Source organism: Ambystoma mexicanum, chromosome 2q, assembly GCF_040938575.1.
Source record: "Ambystoma mexicanum isolate Mex_15411 chromosome 2q, UKY_AmexF1_1, whole genome shotgun sequence".
Lineage (NCBI taxonomy): Eukaryota > Metazoa > Chordata > Amphibia > Caudata > Ambystomatidae > Ambystoma > Ambystoma mexicanum.
In genome coordinates this window covers 203,126,370-203,152,161 of record NC_090924.1, presented here as the reverse complement: position 1 = coordinate 203,152,161, position 25,792 = coordinate 203,126,370, and the positions used below count along the sequence as shown (strand labels likewise).

Below are 25,792 nucleotides of genomic sequence, written 5' to 3'. Positions count from 1 at the left end.
ACAGGGATCCGTGTCAGATTTTTCTACCCCCCTCAAGGGTGAAGATTTCGTCGAGTTACGCTTCTTGGAGGAGTCCAGGAGTTTCTGCGGCCTACCCGAACATGGCCCAGGAAAAGGGAAGCTCGACGCCCGGAAAGCTGTTCAGGGTTTGCCTTGGATGCCAGCTGCAGAATGTGTTCGAGGACGAGCACTTGAAATGTCTCTGCTGCCTTCATGAGGACAAAACGCACGTGGAAAAGGACTGTGCGTTTTGCAGGAACATGTCAGAATGGACCATCAAGGACCGACACCTTCGTCTCTCCAACTGGCTGGAAAGAAAGAGCCCGTCAGGTGAGAAGTCTGAGCGGTCTTCTAAGTCCTGTGGGGGCGCCCCGGCGACGGGGGCCCAACAGAAGGCAAAGCAACGCGGGCACCGGGAGCGCCGAACAGTCGGGCTCCTCGCCTGCCGGGCAGGGCGCATCCTCTCCAGCGCCATCAACCATGAGCCAACGCTCTGGCACAGGGAAGAGGAAGGCCGAGAACCCGGCGAAGCTTCTGGAGAGGCCCCGGTACAGCTCGAAGGATCCAGCCGAGGGGGAGCGAGGCGGTGACCCTCCCTCCAAGATGAAGGCCACAGAAGGTGGTAAAGGCCTTGATTCACCCGGCCAAGGCCTCTATCGAGGAAGTCGCGGCGGCCCTGGCGCAGCCTGTGGAGGCTACACCAGTGGAGGCGACCTCGGGGGCACAGTCTCTCCCTGCCTCCGCAGAGGGAAGCCTCTTTCAGACCCATCGAAAAGACCCCCGTGAAGACCCCGGCGGAAAAAGAGGGGGAGGGGCCGGTGGCTATTGTGGACGCGGACACAGCATCCGAGAAGGAGCTGGTAGAAGTCTTAGAGGGCCTGGACGAGGGCTTCGAAGAGGCCCGCTCCCACGGGAGGGATCCCGACGAAGGGGACGACGAGAGCGACGGTGGCACCGGCGAGGTTCCTAGTCACCCGGCGCTTCCGGAGCCGCAGGACAACTCGGCGGCCATTTTGTTGGCAATACAATCCTTATGTTCGGAGATAAGGACGAGATTGCCCTTACCACCGACGGAGGGACCGGAACCAGAGCCAGGCCCGGCGGGAAGCCCCCCAAACAAGAGAAGACGGATCCATCCAGCCCCGCCTTTTCAGTCCTCGTGGCCTACTCAACCTTTGCCCACCTCCCCCGTTCCTGGGGATGACACGGGAATGGACACGGCCACGACGGGTACCGACGATGATGATGACGGCGGTGACGACGGGACGGAGCTCCCATCGCCCCCAGCCCGGGCCTCCCCGCCCGACGAGATCAGATCTTTCCATGCAATGATCACCAGGGCATCCGAGCTTTTCCAGCTCTGCCCTGAAGAGAAGGAAGGTTTCCTTTACCAATGGCGCGAGGCCAAGAGGAAAACAATCCTCGCCGTGCCTCTGCTGGATGACATCTGGGACGAGGGTCTCACCCTTCTCAAGAACCCGTCTACGACGCCTGCCAAGAGGGATCGGTACGAGAAGTAGTACCGGGTCCCCGACGCGGCCCCTTTGTGCCCTACGGCACAACCGACCCATGACTCGGTCGTCTCAGCGGGGGGGGGGGCGGGGCATCGGCCTCAACCTCAACTTCCCCACCGAACTGCGAAGGAAAGAAGCTGGACGCAATGGGACGACGAGTTATCTCGTCGGCAGCAACAACAATAAAGGCGGCCAATGCCCTCGCGATCGTGGCCCGCTACGACAGGGAGTTATGGTACAAGATCGCCCCCCTGTTGGACTTCCTACCGGACGACAAGAGGCGAGGTGGCGTCGGACCACGCCATAACGATGGCAATGGAAATTGCTGACACCGCTTTCCGCCAGCTAGGCAAAAGCGTTTGCCTTAGACGACGAGGGTGGCTCAAGGCGACGGATTTCCGCCAGGACGTACAAGCCAAGGTTTTGGACATGCCGTTCGACGGGAACAATCTGTTTGGGAAAACAGTGGATGAGTCCCTCCAAGCCATCAAGGCAGACACGGAGACAGCTAAGGCCCTAGGCGATCTCTGGCAACGAAGGCCGTCCTTTCGGAGCACCGGAGGCAAGCACGGTGCCTCCAAGGGATTCAGCGGTGGCTCCTCTACGTACCGCCAAGCGGCCCGCTCCTCGTCGCAGGAAGCCTATAGAGGACGAGGCAAGTCGGGTGGACCCCACCGTCGTCGCCAGGGAGGCCAAGGCGGCAAGGCGTCCTCCAAGCAAGATTGAACCGACCGTGGTGTTGGGCCCCCACCGAAGCACCCCGGTGGGAGGCCAGCTGGCGAAGTTCGTCAGCGTGTGGGAGTCCATCTCCACCGACCGTTGGGTGCTGGATGCCCTGGCCCAGGGGACGCCCTCAAATTCCTAAAAAAAGTGCCCCCGCGGTCAGGAAGGAAAATCACGTCCCTCAACTGCTATTGAAGGTAAGGGCGATGCTCAAAAAAGGTGCCATTGAGATTGTCCCGAAGAGGCTACGGGTCTCCGGAGTATACTCAAGGTACTTCCTCCTGAGAAAGAAGACAGGAGGATGGCGACCCATCCTGGACCTGCAACGACTGAACAAGTACATCAAGTCACAGAAGTTCTGGATGGTCATCCTCCAGCACGTGCTGGGACAGCTGGAGGAGGGTGATTTCCTGTTGTCGTTGGATTTGGAGGATGCACACTTTCACATCCCCATTTTAAGAGGACACCGAAGGTTCCTCAGGTTTGTGGTCCAAGGGTGGCACTACCAGTTCAAGGCCCTCCCGTTCGGACTGAAATCGGCAGCCAGGGTTTTCACCAAGTGCCTCGCTCCAGTGGCGGTGCGGCTGCGCCTACAGGGGATCCACATCTACCCCTACCTGGACGATTGGCTCATCCGCACAAGGACAAGGGAGCTCGCCGTGGAACACGCAAAGAAGACCGTCCAGCTACTCACGGACCTGGGGTTCTCCATCAACTTCCCCAAGTCCCACCTGGTCCCCTCGCAAGTCGCACCGTTTCTGGGATCCAAGCTCGACACAGTGGCGCGCCTGGCCTCACCGTCGGAGGAAAGGACAAAGGCCATCCTAGGCAAGGTGCAGCATCTGCTGGCCACGGACGTGGCCAAGGTGAGGTCCATCAAGTCCCTCCTCGGGATGATGTCCTCTTGCATATATCTCATGTGCCTGTGCAGGCTGCGGATGCGCCCTCTACAGGTGTTCCTCGATGCCCACTGGATTCAAGCAACGGTCAGCTTTGAAGACAGGATCCCCCTCAACGAGACCTTCCGTCAAGCGATCCGGTGGTGGGGCACCTGCGCTCATCTGGCGGCCGGAACAGATTTTCAGACCCCCGCCCACCAGGTAGCGGTGACGACGGATGCCTCCCTGGCAGGGTGGGGAGCGCACACCGGAGATCTCCACGCGAGAGGCCTTTGGCTCCCGAGAAGAAGCCGCTCCACATCAACATCCTGGAGCTCCTGGCAGTGTTCTGGGCCCTCAGGTCTTTTCTCCCATCCCTCAAGGGTAAGGTAGTGAGGATCTTCACCGACAACACCACCACAATGTTTTACATCCGGAAGCAGGGCAGAACCAGGTCCCCAGCCCTATCCAAGGAAGCCCAGGATTTGTGGCATTGGGCCATTGCGCAAGGGATGTTTCTGGTGCCGTTTCATCTGACAGGCATAAAAAACACCATCGCCGACTCACTCAGCAGAGAGCTGCGCTCGTGCCACGAGTGGGTACTACGCCAGGACCAAGTGGACCGACTCTTTCAGCGATGGGGCAAACCCCAGATCGACCTGTTCGCGACGGTGACAAACTCTAAGTGCCAGAGGTTCGCCAGCAGGTTTCCCCAACCGAGGAGCATGGGCGATGCTTTCTCGTTCCCCTGGGACGGCCTGTTCCTATATGCGTTCCCTCCGTTGCCGTTGCTGCTCCGACTCATCAACCAGCTTAAGAAGTCCTGGTGCAGAATGATCCTCGTCGCACCGGCGTGGCCGAGACAGATCTGGTTCCCAGACCTTCTGGACTTTCCAGCGTCCCCACCAGTCAAGCTGTCGACGGATGCAGATCTTCTATCCAGAGAAGGAGGCGCCATTCTTCATCACGACCCAGAGTCGCTGAACTTGCAGGCCTGGCTCTTGCAGCACTCGAGTTTGGAGGGTACGATATCCCGGCCCACTGCAGAGACGTTCTTGCGAAGGCCAGGGCATCCTCAACTCTCAAGTGCTACGGACATAAGTGGAAGAGGTTCTCTATCTGGTGCCGGGTACAGAAGATTAACCCTCTGCGGATTACGGCCCCTCAAGTGTTGCCGTACCTACTGTTGCTAGCCAAAGCTGGACTATCTCACGCTTCAATCAAGATACAACTGGCACCGATTTCCCGATACACCAGGACTACAGGGCGGTCATCCCTGTGGTCTCATCACCTGGTTAAGGAATTTATGAAGGGACTGTTTCGATCATTCCCGCCGGTGAAGGCACCTGCCCCCGCGTGGGAGCTCAACGTGGTGCTGACCAGGCTCATGGGTCTGCCATTCGAGCCGTTGCATTCGTCCCTGTTAAAGTTTGTCGTGGAAAACAGCGTTCCTGGTGGCCATCACCTCCGCACGGCGCGTGGGAGAGATCCAGGCGCTATCCTGCAAACCTCCATACCTGACCTTTCACGATGCAAGGGTAGTGCTGAGGACGCACCCCTCCTTCATGCCTAAGGTGCATTCGGACTTCAATCTCAACGAGCCCTTAGTGTTACCAGTCTTTTTCCCATCGCCTTTGTCGTCGGCCGAGAGGACTTTGCACTCGCTGGATGTAGCTAGAGCGCTGAAGTTCTACGTGGACTGAGCAAAGGAGTTTTCGAAGGACATCACAGCTGTTTGTGAACTTTGGACCTGTGAACCAAGGGAAGGCTCTCTCGAAGGCTTCCATTTCCAGATGGCTCTCCGGCTGCATCATGCACTGTAATCGGTTGGCAAACCGACCGTTGCCCGGCCGTCCAAGAGCCCATTTGACCAGAGCTATTGCTGCTACCACAGCGTTCTTGTCTGGACATCTGCAGGGCTGCTACTTGGAGGTCGACGCACACCTTCACGACATTCTACTGCGTCGACCGGGATTCCAGGGAGGAGTCCAGGGTCGGCCAAGCAGTGCTGCGCAACCTGTTAGCTTAAGGTGAGCCTGGTGAGGAGGTAATAAATGCTTAATGCTGAGTTTTGATGTAATGCTTAATGTTGAGCCTTTGCCACCTCCCGTGGTTGTGCATGTGTGCACTGTATGTATTCTTATGTTCATGAGCATGTGAATCCATGCCACACCCCACGCTGGAGAAGGAACAAGTTTACTTACCTGTAACTGTTGTTCTCCAGCATGGGTCTGGCATGGATTCACATGCGAACCCCACCCTCCTACCCCTCTACGGCTCTTCACTTGGTCTTACTGCCACTTTATGTGCTACCAAATCTGAGGATGGCTGCCAGAGGCGGGGCTTAGGGAGAGGGCAGTCATTGGCTGGGGGCAGTATGACCCAGAGACCAGTGATTGGTTACTACTGAGAAAGACAGATCAGAAACGAAACTGATACCGATTTTTTTCTTTAACGAGGATTCCCGGCCTGACGGGGAATATTCATGAGCATGTGAATCCATGCCAGACCCATGCTGGAGAACAACAGTTACAGGTAAGTAACTTGTTCCTTGCACCATCTTCATTGATGGTTTATGTCTCCTTAGCCAAATTTTAAATTTCATTTTTAGTTGTTCAATGTTATGATTGCCAGTCTGAGGGCTCAACGTCCAATCTGTAGATACCATGCAGATGAATCGGAGCATTTTTCATTTTTTCCCCGCCACAACCACATCATAGATGTATTTATTAGTTGCAGAGGGTATGTTTATCAATTTGGCTGAGGATCTAGTAAAACGTTACTTGCAGCCATCCATTCAGGACTCTCAGTGGGAGAAAAAAGCCTGGTATCATATCCGATTCTATTTTCATTACTTCACACGTTTGAGTCTGCAAATATGAACCACCGACCAAAGTATACGGTTCTTCCCCCTATTTACCTTGTATGTTCCATAATTATAACTTTTAATTGAGGACTTTTTCAGATAAGAATGAGGGACATACTGGCATGATCACACTCTGACGGTTGAATATGAACCGTTTTAACTATTTTGAATTTAGGACCGTTTATATGTAATCAATCAGTAGTTTTGACCTTGTTTTGCATTGTCCATGTGTAGTTGCCGGGAAGGTCTCCAGATGTTCAGCCATTTAACATATTAAGACCATTTTCCTCCATAACTTGTGCACACTTTCTGCCTTGATTACATCAATTTTTCTTGCCATTTAAGCGCATACTAAAATCAGGGATGTTTTAAATCTTAGAATGAGAATAATCTCATCGAATTAGTGGAAAAGGAATTAAAATTGCCACCAATTAGATTAGTACAGTCTGCATTATTACTTGAATAAGTGAAGATGAGATATGTAATGTTACTCATCGTATCATTGAGGTTGCAACCTGTGTGGTCATAGACATTAATGAGCAGGATTTTAATTTTCCTTTCCAATGTTGTATTTTATAGTAGCCTCTTCAACATGCAGACAAGAAATCTCAACTATATTCTATAATACTACAATTTGTTAGCAATCAACAGGCCCCCAGAGTGTCTCCCCCCTTGGGCCCTTGTGTGCCAATTTAACAATAGTGGTAAAACCATCTATCAGTAGCTCCTGAAGTAGTAACATAGGATGTAGAGAGAAAAATGTAATAACCTTCAGGGCTGCTCATAAAATGTGCATTACCACTCGTGTTCCAGGATAATAGATTCAAAACAGGACATTCAGGGTCTCAGATTGAGCCTGATTGGAAGGATTTTAAAAATCAAACCTTACTCTTCTTTGTATTGAAACGGTTGATCTTGCTTTTCTATTACATTGAGAGAGCTAACTTTCCTACCAGTATCTGAGCTTGTCACACGCAGATTACTATACCGTTCCATAATTTCCTGTGCTTGTAATAAAATAACGAATGCTCTCCAAACTCGTGTGCAGAAAATGTGTAGATGCTCAAATATCAACGAGACAATCTAATTAAATGTGCGATGTACACATGTAATGTGAGCATCTGAATCTTATTTTAAAAAACTATGCATTCAATATCTTTGCTCTTAATGACTCTCAATGGGGGAGATGAGGTCCATTAATGATAGACCCTTGGCTCGATTTAGCATCCACCTGTGCGAAAAAGATGCACCATCGCAAAAGTAGAACCACAGGGATTGTTACTTTTAGTTTATTTTAATCTAGTCTTGATGAGCTGCTCCTTTATGCTACTCTGGTCCATTTCTTCTAAAGCCTCTGCATGGTCCAATTTATCACATTCTTCTCTTCCTTCAAGAACCATGATTTCATAGGTTGTATGCACCTTCAGCTAAATTAACCAATCATCACTCGAGTCAATATGTGGTACATGTGCCTGTATTTCAGTCTCCTTATTAAGCCATTTATCATTTCCTCAGCCTATCCAGTTCCCACCCGACACTCTTCCCGAACTCTTCTTCAGGTAGCCGGGCGGCTCACCACTGGGCCAATGAGAACAGAGTGCGACTTGAGTTGCTAAGGCAATGCAGTCCAGGGTGCCAATTCGCCCACCCACACCCTGTGGAACCCAGACAGAGTAGCACGAGTTGGAGGGCTTCTGTGGAGAAGCCCCCCAAAAAGTGGAACAAAGGGCCCGACCTTGGTTGGAGTTACAGAGACGGACACAAACGCCATTTTAGAAAAGAGTTCTGGCAAAAAGACCCAACCGGTGATTTAATATTAAATAAATAAACCAGCGGTATCTTTAACATTGCACCAAAAAGTGATGTGTTTAAAATCGATGGGGAAAATCCCATAGGACATATTCTGGTAGAATATTTTGGGTGGTAACCACTGCCACCAGCCAGAAACTCGACAAGGGGGGACTGGAGAGTGCCCCCTTGAAAACAGACCCAGGGGCAATCTAATTAACCCCTTCCAGTACTTCCACAATATGATGGTTTGTACTGGTTCTGTTCACAATTTTGGACTAGTAAAGTGAATGGTGACTTTACATGCCCTGGGAGACAGTAGTCAGTCCCAGGGTATGGAGTCTATGTTTGTGGGTCACTATGACACCCCTGTGTTACTGCACTGAGGGTGCTGTGTAACACATACACAAAAAACAGATGATACCTGATGGAGAAAAAAAAACCCATAGCCCATAAGCACACTAAAAGTCAAAGACATACCTCAAATCATGCCTAAGAGTGGGAGGAAACAAGTCTCACTCTTAGCAGGAGAAAAAAAAAAGAAAAGAAAATCCAGCAAAGCTGCTGGGGGAATCACTAGGTTTGGGAAATTAGCCTTATAAGAGAATTCTCCCTAACAGTGGTAGCTTTGGCTACTCGCTAATTTCTTCTATGTGGCTAATCTACACAGTCCCATCTGTTGTGACAAATTACTATTGTATATAAATGTGACCCATGGCTAAACGTCACAATTCTATCTAAGTGTGATGCATAGTTAATCTTCTCAATTCTATCTGAATGGGACGTGTGGCTAAACTTCACAATTCTTTCTTGCCCACCACATTCCCGCGCTCTGCCCCAACTTTCAGTGCTATGTGAATGACACTAGGCTCCTTTTCAAGCTACCTTCAGCCTCCTCTTCTCCTTCTCTCATCTCTGACTGTCTGCTATCCAGGAGTGGTGTGATGTCAATGATCTCTGCCTTAATGCCAGTAAGACTGAGCTTCTCCTCAGCGGCACACCTGCTCCCTCCTTTCCTGTCACACTCTGGCTGGCCTCTCTTGGCCCTCTTCCTGCTCCCACCTGTGAGGCTAAAAACCTCAGAGTCATCTTCGACTCCACACTTTCCTTCTCGCCTCACTTCTCTGACGTCTCTAAGAAGTCACACTACCAGCTGCATCTTCTTAGAGGTATTCCTGCTTTCCCCCTTCCCCCAGAAGCTCACTGTCTCCAGAGCTCTGGTTCTGTCTAGGCTTATCTACTGCAACAGACTTTCAAAATCTGACTGCCTCTACTCTCCGCCCTCTGCAACACATCAAAAACAGGACTGCGAGACTTGTCCTTGGCCTCAAGCCCAGGAATCGTATCTCTCCAGGACTGAAATCTCTGCACTGGCTCCCAGTGGCTGCAAGGAGTAAGTTCAAAACCCTCTGCATTGTCCACAAGGCCTTCTGGGGCCTCAATACCTTCAACTCTCTCTTCCTAAATATCTTCCTTCTCGAGCTCTTTGTTCATCTGCCTCCAACTCTCTCAGGGTCAGTCACTTCTCCAAGCAATGAGTTGGTGGTAGATCTCTTTCTTCGGCTAGGGCCTCCCTCTGGAACAGCCTCCCTGCCTCTCTGAAAATTGACGAGAACCTTCTCCAATTTCGGAAGCACCTCAAGACCTTCCTCTTTGCTTCTGCTTTCTCTCCTCCTCTCCCCTGCTGAACTCCTGTCTGAAACTGCACTGGTCACCTGGCTACCCTCTGTTCTCGGGCCCAGGTCCCCTCCCCGCCAGCTGCACACCTGCACTGCCCCCCTCCCCCCAGCAACCCTTGCACTCTGGGGATGTTTCTGTATCCCTACAGCCCCTACCAGCACTTGACACCAGATATATGCACTTTCTCTTGCACCTGCCACCAGTTGGCCTCACTTCTTATTTATTGTTCTTATTTGTGGTTTTTATTTAATATGTATCCGTTGTACTGCACTTCCCGCCCCCTTTCCCCTTGCACAACCCCCCCCCCTGCATTTGAGCAATCTCAATGTCACCTGGCCTAGTAAGATCGCTGTCTCTGTCTGCCCTCTGTTTCCCTCCCATACCTTGTCGCACCTTGAAACACTTGTGTATAGGCGCGTTATAAATGCCATATATCATATCTGGATGGGACGTGTTGTTAAAATTCACAATTCACTCTAAATGTGACGCATGCTTAAACTTCACCTGGACAGAGGGTGAACTTCTAAATTGGATGCACAACAGTAAATGCAAAACACCTAGATTTAAGATATCTGGATAGGAGAACATTTAAGTATGGGACATAGCAGTAAATAGGAATACTGTTTACTAGCTGGCTAATTTTGTTGTGCTATGTTATGCAGGTAAGGAGAGTGGCAGAGCTTTTTGGAATACAGAGATTGATGTACTCCCCACCCAGACCACACTTACCTTCTCAGTCACTGCTTGTTGACGGCTGTGTACTGGCTTCTCAGGCAAACACGTACTGGAGCTACTTCTTCAGCAGCTGCACCTTGCCTTGGGGCACTTAGCCAAAGGGACAGCACGGGCTGGGTCTGCCCTGGGGGGGTCATTCTCAAGTGTTATTTGTAGTAGGAGATTACATTTCATTATGTAATTGTGCCTGTTGAAGATTCTGGATCGCTGTAGTGGTGCAAGGAGATGGTTGTTTGGATTGTCTATTCAAGATAGAATGTTTGGCCGCAAGCAATTGCAATTCATTTTTCAATGTGGTGCAGTTTGTGCATCTGCTCTATTGTTGGCTTTGTAAATCCACACACAACTCCAATACTGCACTGGTGGCATTAATTAGGCTTAATTGGGTGGAGTATTCTACCTCTATCGAAGTAGATTCTAAAGTCCTGAGTGTAGTTTCCATTATTTGTTCTAGATTCAGAGTATCAGCCATAGAGTTTTATTTCTTGAGTAGAAATACTTTGTTTCCTGTGTGCAGCTGTGACTGATCTTTGCAAACGTCTATGATCATTGTATCTGCCATGATAGCTTCCCCTTGAATGCTGCAGCACTGGTTTAATAAAGAGAAGTTATCAATCAGTGTATCATGATCCACTGTTAAGATGGATTTCTAGAATCTGGCCTGGTGGATAGATTTTAGGAGGGCACCCTAGTTAGAGTGAACAGAGAACTCTGAAAGGAGAGTGGTCAATGCTTAGTCTCAGGAGAAAGTGAGTCCACAATGAGTCCACAAAGTGAAGCACGCAATAATTAAATTTAGACAGGTACGTACAAAATACTAAATGTATTATTGGCCCAAAAAAACACTAAGAAATGAAATAAGCAAGTGGTAAGGTCAACAATACTCAATTATCAAAAATGTATACCGTCACCTTTAGGTTTGTAAGAATGCATGCAATAATTTAGACAACTAAATGAAGGTAAAGTAGTGATGAGGTAGAATGAAACTAGTTAACCAGAAGTATTCCCCAACTTTACTAGTCCAATCCCTATGATGTATGGGTCCTTGTGCCCAAAAGTTTCAAAGTTTCTTAGGAGAGGGCACTGGTGTATGTGGCAAGAGTCTTGTGATGGTGAAATGTTCCAGAAGATATTCAACGACGTTGCACCTCAGTAAAATTGTATTCCTATCTTTCAGATGCAAGCTTTTAGATCCGAAGATCGAAAAGCGTTGGAATGGAATAACCAACGTTTATTCTGAGATTTAATCTAAGGAGAACAGGGGGAGGTTGAATGCGTTGCAATTTTCTTACCCGTCTCACTCTGATTATCCCAGGTGACTAGATGGGTCGACTGAGGTGGGTTTTCCCATCATTTGTTCCGGTGCAGGCTATCTATTGGTTGTTGGTCCGAGGATTTGTCAGGTCGGCTGCTGGTTCAGGATGGCAACCCCTGATGAAAAAGGCAAGCACGATTCACTGATGCAGGACTCTTCTGGACACCTCACAGGACAAAAGGAAGTGACTTCACTGTCACCGCACAGCAACGATGGCTGGCATCTCATCAGTGGCGGTCGAAGAAGACCTTCCAGAGTAGTATCCTTTGAAGACAGGAAGCTGAAACTTGGCAGGAAGACTCATTGTTCCATGAGCTAGTGGCCATCGAAGTTCCGGCAATGAATGTGGAATGGCGACAATTCTATCGAGGTAGCCCACTGGAGAGCTGGTCAGTCCACTGAGTAGTTCAGGGACACTTCTGAAGGCTCGGGATGGCTGGATTGGATTCTCAAAAGTGTCTAGTCTGTCCCACCAGTCCAAGGGTTGAGGCACCTTTCAGGGCCTTGGCAGATCAGATAGTCCAGCAGGGCTTCAGGCCAACCGCAGGAAGGGGATGCCTGGCCTCTTTGGGAGTTGTCCACCGATCTTCAGTCGGCTGCTCTTCTATATTGGATACTTGGCGCCAAAGCTGATCTGAAGAAACGGCTGCAATGGTCCTCTTCTTATCCTAAATCCTGACTGGAAGCAAGTCAAAACCACCAATGGTAAGGATCTCCTCACTCAAACAGCCAGCAATGGTCCAATCGGGGACCACTGTGGGTTTTACTATGTCCCACACCTAGATTTGCAGGCACCCCAGATATGAGGGGGACAAGACGGTCCCATCCACATCCTGGGTCCACACACACCCGGCCAGCAGTAGCCTGCGAAAGCAACAGCTTTCCTGTGTGAATGCATGACTGTATAAGGGATTTCCTGACCTGAGAAGGCAGGAAGATGACCAAACAATAATATGATCAAAAAACAAGCGAGAAATCTTGTGGCACGGCTGTTTTAGGGCACTGGCCACGTTTTGTAGCCAAACGCGGTAAATGCAAATGTGCACACTAAAAATAATGCAAAATGCTAAAATGATATCGACTGCCACCAGCTTGTCTTTAGGCACATATAAAAGTAAACAAAAATCCCAAGTGTAAAAGTCTAGGGTGATACAAAAGTATCCCCATTGCACTGCATTGCAAGATGCTGTGCTCTGTCAAAAAGTTACCAAAAAGGAAAAAGATAAAAGGGAAACATTGTTTCCCAGTACTGATAGTCTGAAGTAGCAGTCAGTTTCTCAAAATGAGCAAAAGGCCAGCGGAGTGAATCTGAAGGCTTCACTTCCCTGTAAAAAGCCAGGGCAGGTTCAAAACAAAAACAAAATGTTTAGGGATACATAAATAATGGTGGTAAATTTGCCTAGAGCGAAATCTTTACTAACACTCACTTGTCTAATGAGACTCTTCCAAGGCCCCAACGTTATCTGCATGCATCATATTGAGAGCCGCATGACCGAAATAAGCTTTAATGGTGCTGCAGTTTTTGTCATTAGCTGCATAGTTTAAGTTACAGCAGATTTCAAGCCCCAGTGCTTCAATAAGGGCACTTGGGTTCAGCAGTCAGGTTGGTTTTAGCAGGTCATTTTCATGCTGTGTAGCTTGTAAGGCATGATCAATACCGATTATAGAATGCAAGCAAGTACTAGGCAGAGAGATACTTCAATTCCCAACAACAGAAATTTAACAACTATCTCAGTGTCCACAAGGCTCCAGCTAATTTTGGCGGTCCCAATGGCTGACTTCAAATGTGTAACTGTGCAGACTGATAATCTGGTGACACTCTGCACAAGCGCCAACATTGGGTTTTAAAGGATGGCAAGAGCTCCTCTAATTGGTACTCTGCCTCCAATAATGAACACTGACAGCAGACTGATATGGATACTGCTGTGTAGACGGACACTCCCTGCCTTGAGTTATCCCATATGGGAACTTTGTGGGTGTGTACATTTAATCACAATGCTTCATGGCATCAACTCCAAATTTCAGCATTACGTTTATCAGTTCAAGCCTTCCCTAATGAGGGATTATCAGATAGGCAATTTATGGGAAATCACCCCACATAGGAACCCCAAAAAGGGTACCCATTAGGACCCATGTTTGCCCCCTCCTCCTACCCTGACATCATTGTCTCAACCAGATTTAAACTTGCTGTTTTGGATAGCAACCCTTGCAAATCCATATGTGCAGGCCTCTGTGCTCCTGCACTCCGTTGGTTCCTCATGCCCCTCTTCTTGACCTGTTGTCAGAGCCACACTCAGTGGAGTCTCCTCCCAAATGTCAGGGCACGAATAGGGATCCTCGTGCTGATGAAGGCCAAGAGGAAACTAGGTTTTTGGTGAAGCACTTTTTGTCTAGTACATTGAAGTCAATCATGTTGCCATAATCAGACTCCACCCAAACCTTGACTGGAAGTGTTTCCCCGCTCCTTTCTTCCAGTTAAGATGACTGCTTCGGTATTGTGATACAGCCAAATATATTTCCAATTGTGAATGGGGTTTGGTAAAAGCCTTACTCCTCTTAACCTACCAACAGAAGCGGGGAGACAAAATGTAGTAGAAGAGTTCAAGATGTCTCACTAATCCACTGTCTTAATCTTAAGTGGTTGTGGCTGGTTTAGTGAAAGTGAATTCTCGGGTCAATTTCCATCTGTGATCCACCGAGAAAAGAGTACAAGTTCCAGGATTGCATTGGAAATGGGTTTATACCAACTCATGCCTGCATTTGAGGCAAGCAAGTGCTGATCTGCTTGTATTGGAAACTTGAGACTCGAAAGAGATGGCAGAATCCATCAAAGATCTCCCATCCCATGTACAAGCACATTTGTAATCAGGACTGTCCGAGATTAGACAATTGACTCACAACGGCGCAAAGTGTGCGTCTTGAGGTCAGTCTACATTGTACTGGTTGTCTCCATTTGTCACACTTGAAGGAAGGGGCCCTCGACAAGTTGTATAGGATTTACCCTTCAATGTCGAAGTGTTCTTTGGTGTTATTACAGTCACGCAGCTAAGAAGGTCTAAAACAAGGGTTCTGACCTTTTTAAGTCCATTTTTGTCCCCTGTGTTGAGTTTGCTACAACCCGGAACCATAGAAGGAACACACTGGACGTAAAATGGAAAGCCAAAACTCTCTAAGTGTACTTGACCTTGACATGGTTAGAGTGACAAGGCTAAACTCTGAGGTAGCAGGTTGACTCAGAGGTACAATTAGTCCATACACAGAAAACAGTACACTAATATACTGACAAATATATACTTCTAATGGTTTGTGTCTTCCCATGGAATCCTCATCTTGGATATATTTTCCTGCTTTACAAAGCTCTTGGAAACTTTTTCCCAGCAGGGAGAGCTGTGCAGTCCAGTGTCGAGGATCCTTGAGTCGTCAGCTTTGGTGCTGGATGTGATGTTACGTCGTTACAAATACCGCAATTGGTGCCCCTTAACCTCAGTTCCTTTTTTCCACATGCCCAGCATGCTACTCTGGAATGCGTTGATCAGTTCACAGAAATTCTCGGATGCATTTTTCAAATCTTGAAATTCCTTCGACTTTCTTTCTTTTAGACCATGTCGACTTGAAAACCTTCGGTTTCAAGAAGTGCAGAGAATTTGACAGTGGTGCACCAGTGCCGACCATGTAGTGGCAGATTGTGGCTCATATCAGAACATGACACCAAAAGCCCTTAAGGAGGGAGCCTCCAAATTAACTCTGGGTCGTTCTATGTCAAAGTCACCAAGTTAGACACAATTAAAGCGAAAACTTGCTGACAAAAAAGGCTCTGCGACAAACTGAGAAATCGCCAGAGGGAGAAGAAACGGTCAAAGAGCACCATTTAAAGATCCCATTCGAGTAGCGACTCCCTTCACTCGTCTTACTCTTCACTGGAGAGGCAGGTACTTTTTCCCTCAAAAACCGCTTCAGCAAAAAAGTGGGAAGAATTTCATACCAAGATGATATAGGTCTTCGAGAAACCAGGTCTGACTCCTTCGGGAGAAAGACCTTGGAGCCCAGCATGCCCAAAAATGCCAGCAGGGTCTCGGATCACCAACCTCCTTGTGCACCGAAGAGCCTGGGATCGGTGAAGGCCTCGGCAAGGATTCAAGAGATATGAACGCCACAGACACCCTTGTCTGCTGCTGCATTCTTTGACTCCATCAGCATGAAAGGACTGCTTTCAAGGGGGAGGAAGGATAGCTCAGGGTCAACGCATTTGTCTTGGAAGTAAGACAATGCAGCGCAACACAGGTTGGAATCACGATCCCGCGCTTATATACCACTCGTTGGTATTAAGCAGACTATAAATAAACAATTATAATGTATACATTAATTTGTCACATTTATTTGTACCCAAGAATTATGATAGCCTGGAGAAATTGCGGGCCTGCAAGGCAGCAGCGAAATCCCTAGGGACCGCAGTAAGGCATCCTGCCCAGCCTCCCTCGCTGTGTTATGGCAAGCACTTTCAGTACCAGAATTATGGCCAAAAAGGAAAACAAGCCACCACCCGCCAAGGCCAGAGGCGCATCTCTAGACCCCCCAAGAGGTAGAGGAGGTAAGACGACACAGACCACTTCTACATCTGCTCCCTCCAGTGCGGCACCTGCTGCAAAATCGTATACCATTCTACGCTGGTAGGGGGGCATCTCAAAAAATGGTATAACGCTACTACAGACGCATGAGCAAGGCATGGGATTTCTCAGGGATACTGTCTCCCCTTACTCATATGTCCTGTCCCCTTTCTTCCATCCTTGTAGGAGTCCCCCCAACGTGGGGGCGGTACCGGAATCTTTGGCATCGAAAAATTGAAATTTCTCCTTTAAATTTGTGTAGCATGTAGAGGTGCCGCAAAGCCCCACGGAGGTTCGGTGTCTAAACTCAGTCCCTTTTTCCGTACGGACGTTGTCTGAACTGGCAGCCAGCGCAGAGACTTTTTTAAAATGTTCTGCTTGCTCCCTGTTTTTGTTCTTCAATTTTATTTAACCTCCCTTCAGTGCCTCGTCTCCCCCGGTGCATGTCGGTTGCAGGAGGATTCACAAGATGTGCCTTATGCAACGATCGTTCCCAGCCTCGGACCCCAATGCACTCTGTCTTGAGACCCTGGGGCCCCTCCACCGCTGGGACGTGTATGCGGCTTGCAGCACTCTAGGTCACAGAACTTTGAAGAATCGGCTGTCGCAGTGGAGGGAGATCTTCCACACTTCTTCTGCCCCACCTTAAGGACTTTGTCTCCAGGACCTCTTATCAAGACAAGGTATGCCCTCCTTTCAGCACGGCTCCTCAGCACGGCAACTCCTTCCCCGGGGTTCCCACGGGCAAGGGTTCCTCGGATTTAGGTACTGGCAGACCTGAGGCCGTCCAGGTTACCGGCTCCGGAGCCGAGGGGCTCTACCAGGCTGTCTTTGGAAGGGCAATCAAGTACATCCTCTTCTTCGACACCAAGGGGTGATGAATCGTCGAATGCCACCTCCGAGAGTTGGTCCTCTGCACGATCCAGCATGACTACTGGCACAGGTGTCGAGGGCTTCCTGCCTACCGGAACTCGCTGCAACGTCATAAGTCAGGGCTTTACGACTACTGGCTGTCCGGCCAGTGACTCAGCGCCGAGCAGAGTGATCTGAGGTCGAGGCTTCTGCTTTGGGTGCAAAACCCAAGCTGTATCCTCACATGTCTGAGGCCTCTATTGGGTCAGGGCCTTTGTGCACTCTCATCCAGGTCGTGGTGGAAAGCTTCAAAATGGCGGAGCAGCACGTGGCAGAGCCTGCTAGAACGGTGGCCATTTTGGATTCAACTCTCGGCCTGCCCGTGCTTTCAGCCATTAAATGGACTTTGCAGGAAGATCCCAATCCCCTTCCCTCTGGAAGCGGCAGCGGTCTTTATGGTACAGGCATCTGCTCTCCTCTGGGGTCCATCTACCCATCGCAGCCTTGCGGCTAGACGCCTCAAGCGCCCCAGCGCTTTGACCTGGAGTGACGACACAGCGCCTCGGAGGGCCGGGCCCATGGGGATCCCGTGGTTAGTGAGAACCGCTTCTTTGAACTCTTCCTCTTGCCTTCCCCTCAGAGGACGGGGCTCCTGAAGGTTATAGTAAAAGAGGTGATCCTGCAGGTGCTGCCCCCGGTCTCCTCCTCTGGGTCCTCCTCCTGTTCCTCCAGTGCTACCGGTTCCAGTGCCGGTCCCTCCCCCGGACCAGGCCCTACTGGCTGTTCAGACCCCTCCACATCCTCCTGTACCACCAATGCCTCCTTCTCGACAGTGGTTGGATATGTCTTCGGCTCTGGACTTAAGCGGGACCTGTGTTCCAGGGCCCAGTCTCCCCGCAGTCTGTCAAAAAGGGGGGTGGGACGATGACGCCTAGGATGATGAACCCTCGGCATCCGTTAAGGCCTTTCATGGCGGCCTTTAGGGCCTAGTGGAGCCCTTTTGGGGGTGCAGGGGGGGGGCAAGGAGTTGGGAGTGCTAGCAGAGGTTTTGGGCATGCGTGCCACAATCCGGTCTGGCATCCCTCTCCAGAAGGATGTCCTGCAGGTGGCAAGAAAAGGTCTGGGAGAAGCCCAAGGCCAACGCCCAGATGGACAAGAAGCTGGACAGCTGTTAGGGAGAATTCTCTGTAAGGCTAATTTCCCAAACCTAGTGAGTCCCCCAGCAGCTTTGCTGGATTTTTGGGGTTTATTTTTTTCTCTCCTGCTAAGAGTGAGATTCCTTTGTTCCCACTCTTAGACATGATTTGAGGTGTTCCTTTGAATTTCCATGTGTTTTATGGGCTATGGGGTCTTTTACTCCATAGGGTCTCGTGTTTTTTTATGTGGGTTACACAGCACCCTCCGTGCCGTAACCCAGGGGTGTCGTAGCGACCCCCCAACATAGACTCCATACCCTGGGACTGACTAGTGTCTCCCAGGGCATGTAAAGTCACCATTGGCTTTGCTAGTCCCAAATTATGAACAAAAACCAGTACAAACCATCATATTGTGGACGTACTGGTCGGGGCAATTCGATTGCCCTGGGGTCTGTTGTTCGAGGAAGCACGTCTCCATCCCCCCTGATAGAGTTTTGGCTGGTGGCAGTGGATACTACTTTTTATATTCGATCGCAAATATATCTCTATGGGATTTTCCCATTGTTCGAGGCTACCAACTTTAATTATTTAATTCTTATAGCCTCGAACATACCGCCGGTCTAGGTATTTAATATTAATTCACTGGTTGGTATTTTTTGCCAGAACTTGATTCTAAAATGGCGTTTGTGTTCTCTTCTGTGACTCCAACCCAAGTCGAGCCCTTTGTTCCACTTTTTGGCAGGCTTCTCCACCAAAGCCTCCAAAAGTGGTGCCACTCTGTCTGGGTACCACAGGGGGTGTGGGAGGGGGTTTAGGCACCCTGGACTGAGTTACCTTGGTAACTCAAGTCGCACTCTTGTGTGATTGGCCCAAGTGGTGAGCCGGCCGGCTCACCACTTAGCATGTTTGATTGACAGCTAGGCTGAGTGAATGGGGGTGTGCTGCATAAAATCAGGGCTTTGGGGACTGGAACTTCAGAAGTCGCCACAGGACCTAAGAATCCGAAGAGGGAGAAGCTGAGCCGACCTGCAACGACGACACCACCGGTGGAGCCCTGCTGAACCGTCTCACCACTTTTCCCGACGGAGGAGATCTCCAGTCCGGAGACTCTTCTTCCTTTGACTGGTGGAGATAACCAGTTTTGCCTTCTTTTCACCTTCCTGGGGCATCTCGTGGCCGCTTTGCCCGTGCCAAGCACCCCGGCAACTGGAATACCACGGTTTACCACTACCGCGAAGAGAAGGGTAGTACCTTTTAACCGGAGGACTCCGCGGCTGGTTTTTTCCCTGGCAGTGCAACGACCTTCATCTTTCCTCCACGGCGAGACCTCTTCTTCCTCTGGATGAAACACCGACTTGCACCTGCTGCCAGGAACAACTACCCCCGCTGGAGCTTCCTTCACACTTAAGGTACTGTGTCCCGCCTGGCTTCCCTTGCGACAGATCGTTCGGGGTGACAGTAAAGCCTCGACTTTCTAACCTGGGCCAGCCTGGGACAACCTAGCTAACTTTTCCTGACTTGAATTTCATCCTTTTTGTGCAAACTATCTACAAGATTCTTTGGGCATAACCCCACTGTGTGAACCTGGACCCCTTCTGCTTGCTCTTTCCAAGAGTGGGCCTTGCAGTTGACTTCCTTGCTCTGCAGTAGAACTCTGCCTATCCTGCCTTACTGTGGTTCTTTGTAAAAGTATTGAAACTTGTGTGCTTCCTTAACTCTGCCTTTTTCCTCCCTTTCTTTATAACTTATTAGAGTGTCATCCTATGTTGAGCGCTCACCTTTGTCTGAAAATAAGTGTGTGTTTCTCACTAAGACTTGTCTAATAAATGAATAGGGTTGTATATATATATATATAAATGATAGTGACTGTGTGCTGAATTTACTCACCTCGTTTTGCTAGTGTAAACTACAAGTGTGTTTTTAAATAAATAATTATATACTTTTACACCAAAGCTCTGGTCAGTGTTTGTCTGTACTACTGTGTCCCTGTACCTATTGTGTATACTCTGCATACTGCCTAACTCTTCTTGAGGGAAGTCTGACTGCTCAGCCACAGCTACCAAGTGAATCTGTGTGGTACAGACTGCTACCAAGTGGGTTTACTGCCAAACACCTGTAGTCTTAAATCTTTTACAATGGTCCCTAAGGGAACTGCACAGGTTTCTGCCTAACAGCAGGTTCAGGCTGATGGACAGAGAGCCAATCCTCCTGGAATCTCACCCGCAGCCGCCTTCTTCTGTGGTGACTGCAGCCTCACTATATTCTAAACTATTGTCTTCTTTCTCCACGGGAGCCACCTCCAGTTGTCTTTCCAAGGAGGTCAAGAACGTAGTCTCTTTGGGCAAACGCTGTTATGTCATTTCAGGACTGCATCTGTGGCAAGCTAATGCTGACGCCCTTTTAGCTGCAGGTAACCAGAAGCTGTTGCGGGAGCTCAGAGTTTCTGCCTGACCTCCCTTTGGAGAAACAAGCCTCCTTCAAGACAGGTCTGGCGGATGCCTGAGCTGTTACGGAGGACCTCATGGAGTCTTCAGTCTCCCACATCTACACAGCCAGCATTGGGGTGCGCTTGGGTGTCGAGATGAGAAAGAGTGTGTGGATGCATGCCACTAAGTTTTCGTCTGACGTGCAAGAGCGGATTCTTGATCTGCCCTTTGAGGGCGTGGACCTCTTTGATTCGTCAACCGATGACGAGTTGACAAGACAGCCTCCACTCAAACTGCCAAGTCCTTGGCCATCCTGACAAAGCGAGAGCAAAAATCCTTCCCTCAATTTTAGGGCAGAACTGAATTTAAACCCTGCGCTTTCACCTGCTTCAAGGGGTTTCATGTCCGTGGTACGCAGAGGCCTGATAAATCAACCAGCGACAACAGGAGGAAGCAGCAGTGGACTTTGCGCAGGTTCTTCCGCTCCCCCCTCCAATGCCAAGAAACATTGACATCACGGTCGTGGAACACAGCTCCCCAGTAGTGGGCCGACTGGCTCTTTTCCAGGACGGCTGGAAGCAGCTTTTCAAGAACCCTTGGGTCCTATCCCTAGTCCCCACAGCCTTCAGTCTTCCTCTTCCTCTTCCTTTTCCTCTACCATCGTCTCCATCAGATCGGTCCTGTCTCTTTTACGGAAGGTCCGTTCACTCTTGGAGATGCAGGTGGTAGAACCGGTTCCTCACTCAGACAGGGGCTCCGGCTTCTACTCCAGAATTTTTACACTACCCAAGAACAATCAGGCTGGCCTGAGGGTTGTCCTAGACCTGTAATTTCTCAATTTGTCTTTACCGCTAGAACGCTTCAAGATGATTACTCCCTGCAGGGGACTGGATATGCTCCCTAGACCTCAACGATGCATACCTGGACGTCCCATCTACCAGCCGCATCAGAAGTTTCTGCGGTTCACGGTTATGTCGTACCACTTTCAGTACAAGGTGCTGCCTTTTGGCCTGAACTCGGCCCCTCATGTCTTCACGAAGTTGATGAACTCAGTGGTGGGTTTCTTCCGTTTGGAGGGCCATCACCTACACCCCTATCTGGATGACTGGCTGGTGGGGGCGGGGGTCAACCGAGGAGGTGATACACCACTGCCAGAGGTTGCTGGATATTCTTCATCAGCTGGCTTCTCCATCAACCAGAGTAAGTCGTAATTGTTCCCCTCCTTGGATCTGGTCTTTCTAGGGGAGCGTTGGAACACGAGAAAAACAGAAGAGTATCCCAGATTGGATCCCTCCCGTCTCCTGCACACTATCAAAATTTTCCCTTGTGGCAATTAGTATTCCTTCTACAAATGAGCAATTTAAATCTACTTTATAAGTTCCAAAAAAATGTATCAATACCAAAACACGATTACAAGTCGGATTTCTTAAAATAACCGCGTTTAATCAAAACAACATATATGAATGAAAGCGCATCCAAATGATCAAATTCTATGGCCGACGCGTTTCGAGGTCATTCCTCTTCTTCCCTAAGGTTGTTGATATCTTACACAGAGAAAGAAAAACGTACATTTGCCTGTTAAAATTCAACTAGTACGTTTGATGCAGTAAAGGGCAGAATCAATTCAAAACAATGCATAACATAAAGTACAAGCATTGCCAGGTGAGTATCCATATTTTCTGTGTCAACACATTCCGTGGTTTCCATCTGATTGTGCTCATGTTTGACTCATTAAAGCATGTGTTAATATGTACTTTGCGGATACGACACCAAAAACAAATACAATGGGATAGGTACGATATCAGAGTATATTTTGGCATAGAGGGATAGATCGAAGCATAAAGAAAACTCACCAAATGCTTAAATGTCTATGTTAAGACATGTGCTGTTAATCTGTAATATGCAGGATGCTGACAGTGCTAGAGCACATTAGACAGGTCCCAGGACATCTAATTCACATCTGGTGTGACATCTACAGGGGAAAGCAATATCGCATCATGAGTAAGTGACTCATGTTCTATATATACATATTGGCAACGGAAGGCAACTCAAAGATTAACAGAGGTCGACACTCAGCAAAAGGTTGAATGCCTCTGTTTGGCCATGTGGTGCCGATGCTCTGTTATTCAATGTGCTAAAAGCACAAGGATAGGTAATCCCAATGTTCGAACGCCTGGGTCACATCTGCTGTAGCGTCTACAAAAATGTATACAAGAAAATGAGCCGCTATATCATTATGCTCACATTATACTATATCATCAATGGGTGTAATGCCAATTATCTTGTACAGCTTAATGTATTCTGAATGGCCGGCGATCTTGGAAAGATGTCGTCTATGTCTCTGAATCCACGGTGGTCAACAATGACAAAAAGTGTGCTCCCCAGCGCGCTCGATCTCCACTGGCAGAAAGAGAGGGAGATAATATGAGTCGGTTCTTAAAAGGCTTGATTAACCTACTGTCTTTAAATCCATGGAGTCAGGATCACTTCAATGGTTCTATACCTGAAGAACGAAGCAGGTGTTCATTCCTAGTAGCGTCTGTAACTAGGGAACCCAGGGTATGGGATTCTATTGGAACACAGGCATTCAGCGGGTATTCCCCATGCCAGAGAGGATCCTTTCCCTTCGCAAGGTGATAGGGCACTTTCTGGTCAACTCGACCACCTCGGCATGGTGGTTCCGGCACCGTCTGGGCCCGATGGCCTCCTGCGTGCTCAATGTACAGCACGCTCGCCTCAAGATGAGGCTCTTCCAGCTCTAACTTGCGGTCAATTGGAATGAGGAGACAGGGTCTCAGTCAGACAGTATCCTAGTATCCCTGCTTCTCCTGCCCGATCTTCGCTGGTGGGTGACGGACGGCAATGTTTCCGTGTGAACCCCCTTCTCCTGGCCAGAGCCTACCCTGGTGGTGACGGACTCCTCGCTTTCGTGCTGGGGGGCTACTCTGGAGAGCTACATGATTCATGGCGTATGGCCCAGGGCAGAAGCCCTCCTTTATATCAATCTGCTCGAGCTCAGGGCAGTGGGCCTGGCCCGCAAGGCATTTCTGCCCCTCATCAAGGACAGGTCTGTTCTGGTCAGGACGGACAACTCTACTACAATGTTTACCTGAACAATCGGGGTGGCAACCATCCCCCCCCCTCCTCTTCATGGAGGTGGTATTGATCTGGGAATGGGCCCTGACGGAGGGGGTTTGGATTTCCGCAATCCACCTCCCGGGGGGACATCAGTACAGAAGCGGATTAGCAGAGCTGCTTGGGGTTCAACACCTACGAGTGGGATTTGCACACAGACTCCTTGTTGCCCCTGTTCGAGCTTTGGGTGTTCATGGACCTGGACTTGTTTGCATCTCCTCGGAATTCCAAGTGCCCCCAGTTTGCTTCGTGGGCAGGATGGGGACGGGTGTCTCTGTGAGATGCCTTCCAGATCTGTTGGCACAGCCACAGCTGCTATGCGTTCTGTCTCCCAACCCCTCCCACCTTCTGCTCCCGCAGACCCTCTGCAAGTTACGGGCATCGGTGGGCTGCACTCTCATCCTGATTGCCCACCACTGGCCTTCGGGAGCCTGGTTTTGGGATTTGCTGCAGTTGTGCTCCCAGGGTCCCATCTACCTTCCTGTTGCAGCAGGGCAGTGGAACCCCCCCGGCCAGGCTGGCGCTGGCGGCCTGGTGCATGCTCAATTTTCGGAAGACAAGTGGGACATTCAACAAGCCAGGAGGCCCTCTACTCGGTCCCAGTATAAAAGCAAATGGACTTGGTTTTGCCATTGGGCTTGTGACAAGGGTCTGGATTCTGTCACTAGTCCTCTGGATGACGTAATGGCTTTTTCAGCACACCTGGCCTGTTCTGGAGTTCAGGTGGATACTTGCTACATTTATTTGGTGGCCATTGAAGCTTACAAGAATTCCCCTAAACTTGTGTTTTCGGCAGCCAACCAGGTGGTTAAAAGGGGTTGTCTAGAATTTTTCCTCCGGTGCATGGGCTGCACCCGTACTGGGACCTCAATGTAGTTCTTGCTGCCTTACAGCGCAAACCTTTCAAGCCGATGGCCACTGTGGACATCTGCTTGATAACACTAAAGACATCTTTACTGGTAGCTCTCGCCTCTGTGTGCAGGGTCAGTAAACTGCAGGCATTGTCTTCGTGCAAGCCCTTCACCATGATTTACGACGACGTGGTCATCTTGTGCACTCACCCAAACTTCTTGCACAGGGTGATCTCTCCATTTTATCTGGATTAAGAGATCTGCCTGCCTGTGTTCTTTCCAAACCCACAGTCTGAGCTAAAAAGGGCCCTACGTTCCTTGGACCTCAAGAGGGTGCTCAAGTTTTACCTCTCTCGGACGAAATCCTTCAGGAAGTCTGAGGCATGGTTTGTGACTTTTGGGGGCTCCTCCCCTGGCTCTCAGTCTTCCAAGGCTTCCCTAGCCCGTTGGCTTGTTCAGGCCATTTCAGAGGTATACACGGCCATGGGCAAACCGTTTCCGTAGGGAATTCACGCTCATACGGTCAGAGCTAAGGCAATGGCCGGTCTGTTACAGAGATATGCTTCTTGGGATGTCATCAGCAATGCTCATGGTCTCCCAAGCTCTGGTTCTCTAGGTTGGACTATTGTAACAGCCTCTTTCTAAATCTACCTGCCTCTACTCTCCGCCCTCTGCAACTAATCTAGAACAGGACTGCGACACTTGTCCTTGGCCTCAAGCCCTGTGATCGTATCTCTCCAGCTCTGAAATCTCTCCTTTGGCTCCCAGTGAATACAAGGATTAAATTCAAAACCCTCTGCATTGTCCACAAGGCTTTCTGTGGCCTGGGTCCAAAATACCTTCAGCTATCCCTTCGCAAATAACTCTCCTCTCGAGCTCTTCGCTCCTCTACCTCCCTCAGGGTCGGTCATTTTTCAAAGAAATGAGCTGGGGGTTTATCTGTCTTCGGCTGGGGCCTCCCTGCCACTCTAAAACTTGAGGAGAACCATCTCCGGTTCTGGAATCACCTCAAGACCTTCTTCTTTTCTTCTGCCTTCGGTCCCCCTGTCCCCTGCTGATCTGGTCTCTCTTGGCACTGTGCACCTGGCCACCTTCTGTCGTCCAGGCCCAGGTACCTGCTCACCCTGCCACCCTCCCGTACTGCCTCTGGGCCACCCCTTGCACTAGGGTCTGTATCTGTACCCATACAGCACCCCCTTTTACTTCGTGCACTTATCAGACCTACCCTGTCTGCTGCCTTAAACCTAGCACTTGCAAATTGCTGGCTGCACTACCACTGTGTGTTGCCC

At 49.6% G+C, this 25,792-nt stretch overlaps 1 protein-coding gene across 1 annotated transcript in view; it reads left to right on the top strand.

Moving 5' to 3' along the window:
- The window catches only part of SMG1 (SMG1 nonsense mediated mRNA decay associated PI3K related kinase), a 2,768,248-nt gene that overhangs the window by 2,444,362 nt on the left and 298,094 nt on the right, over nucleotides 1-25,792 (top strand). The window lies entirely within an intron of this gene.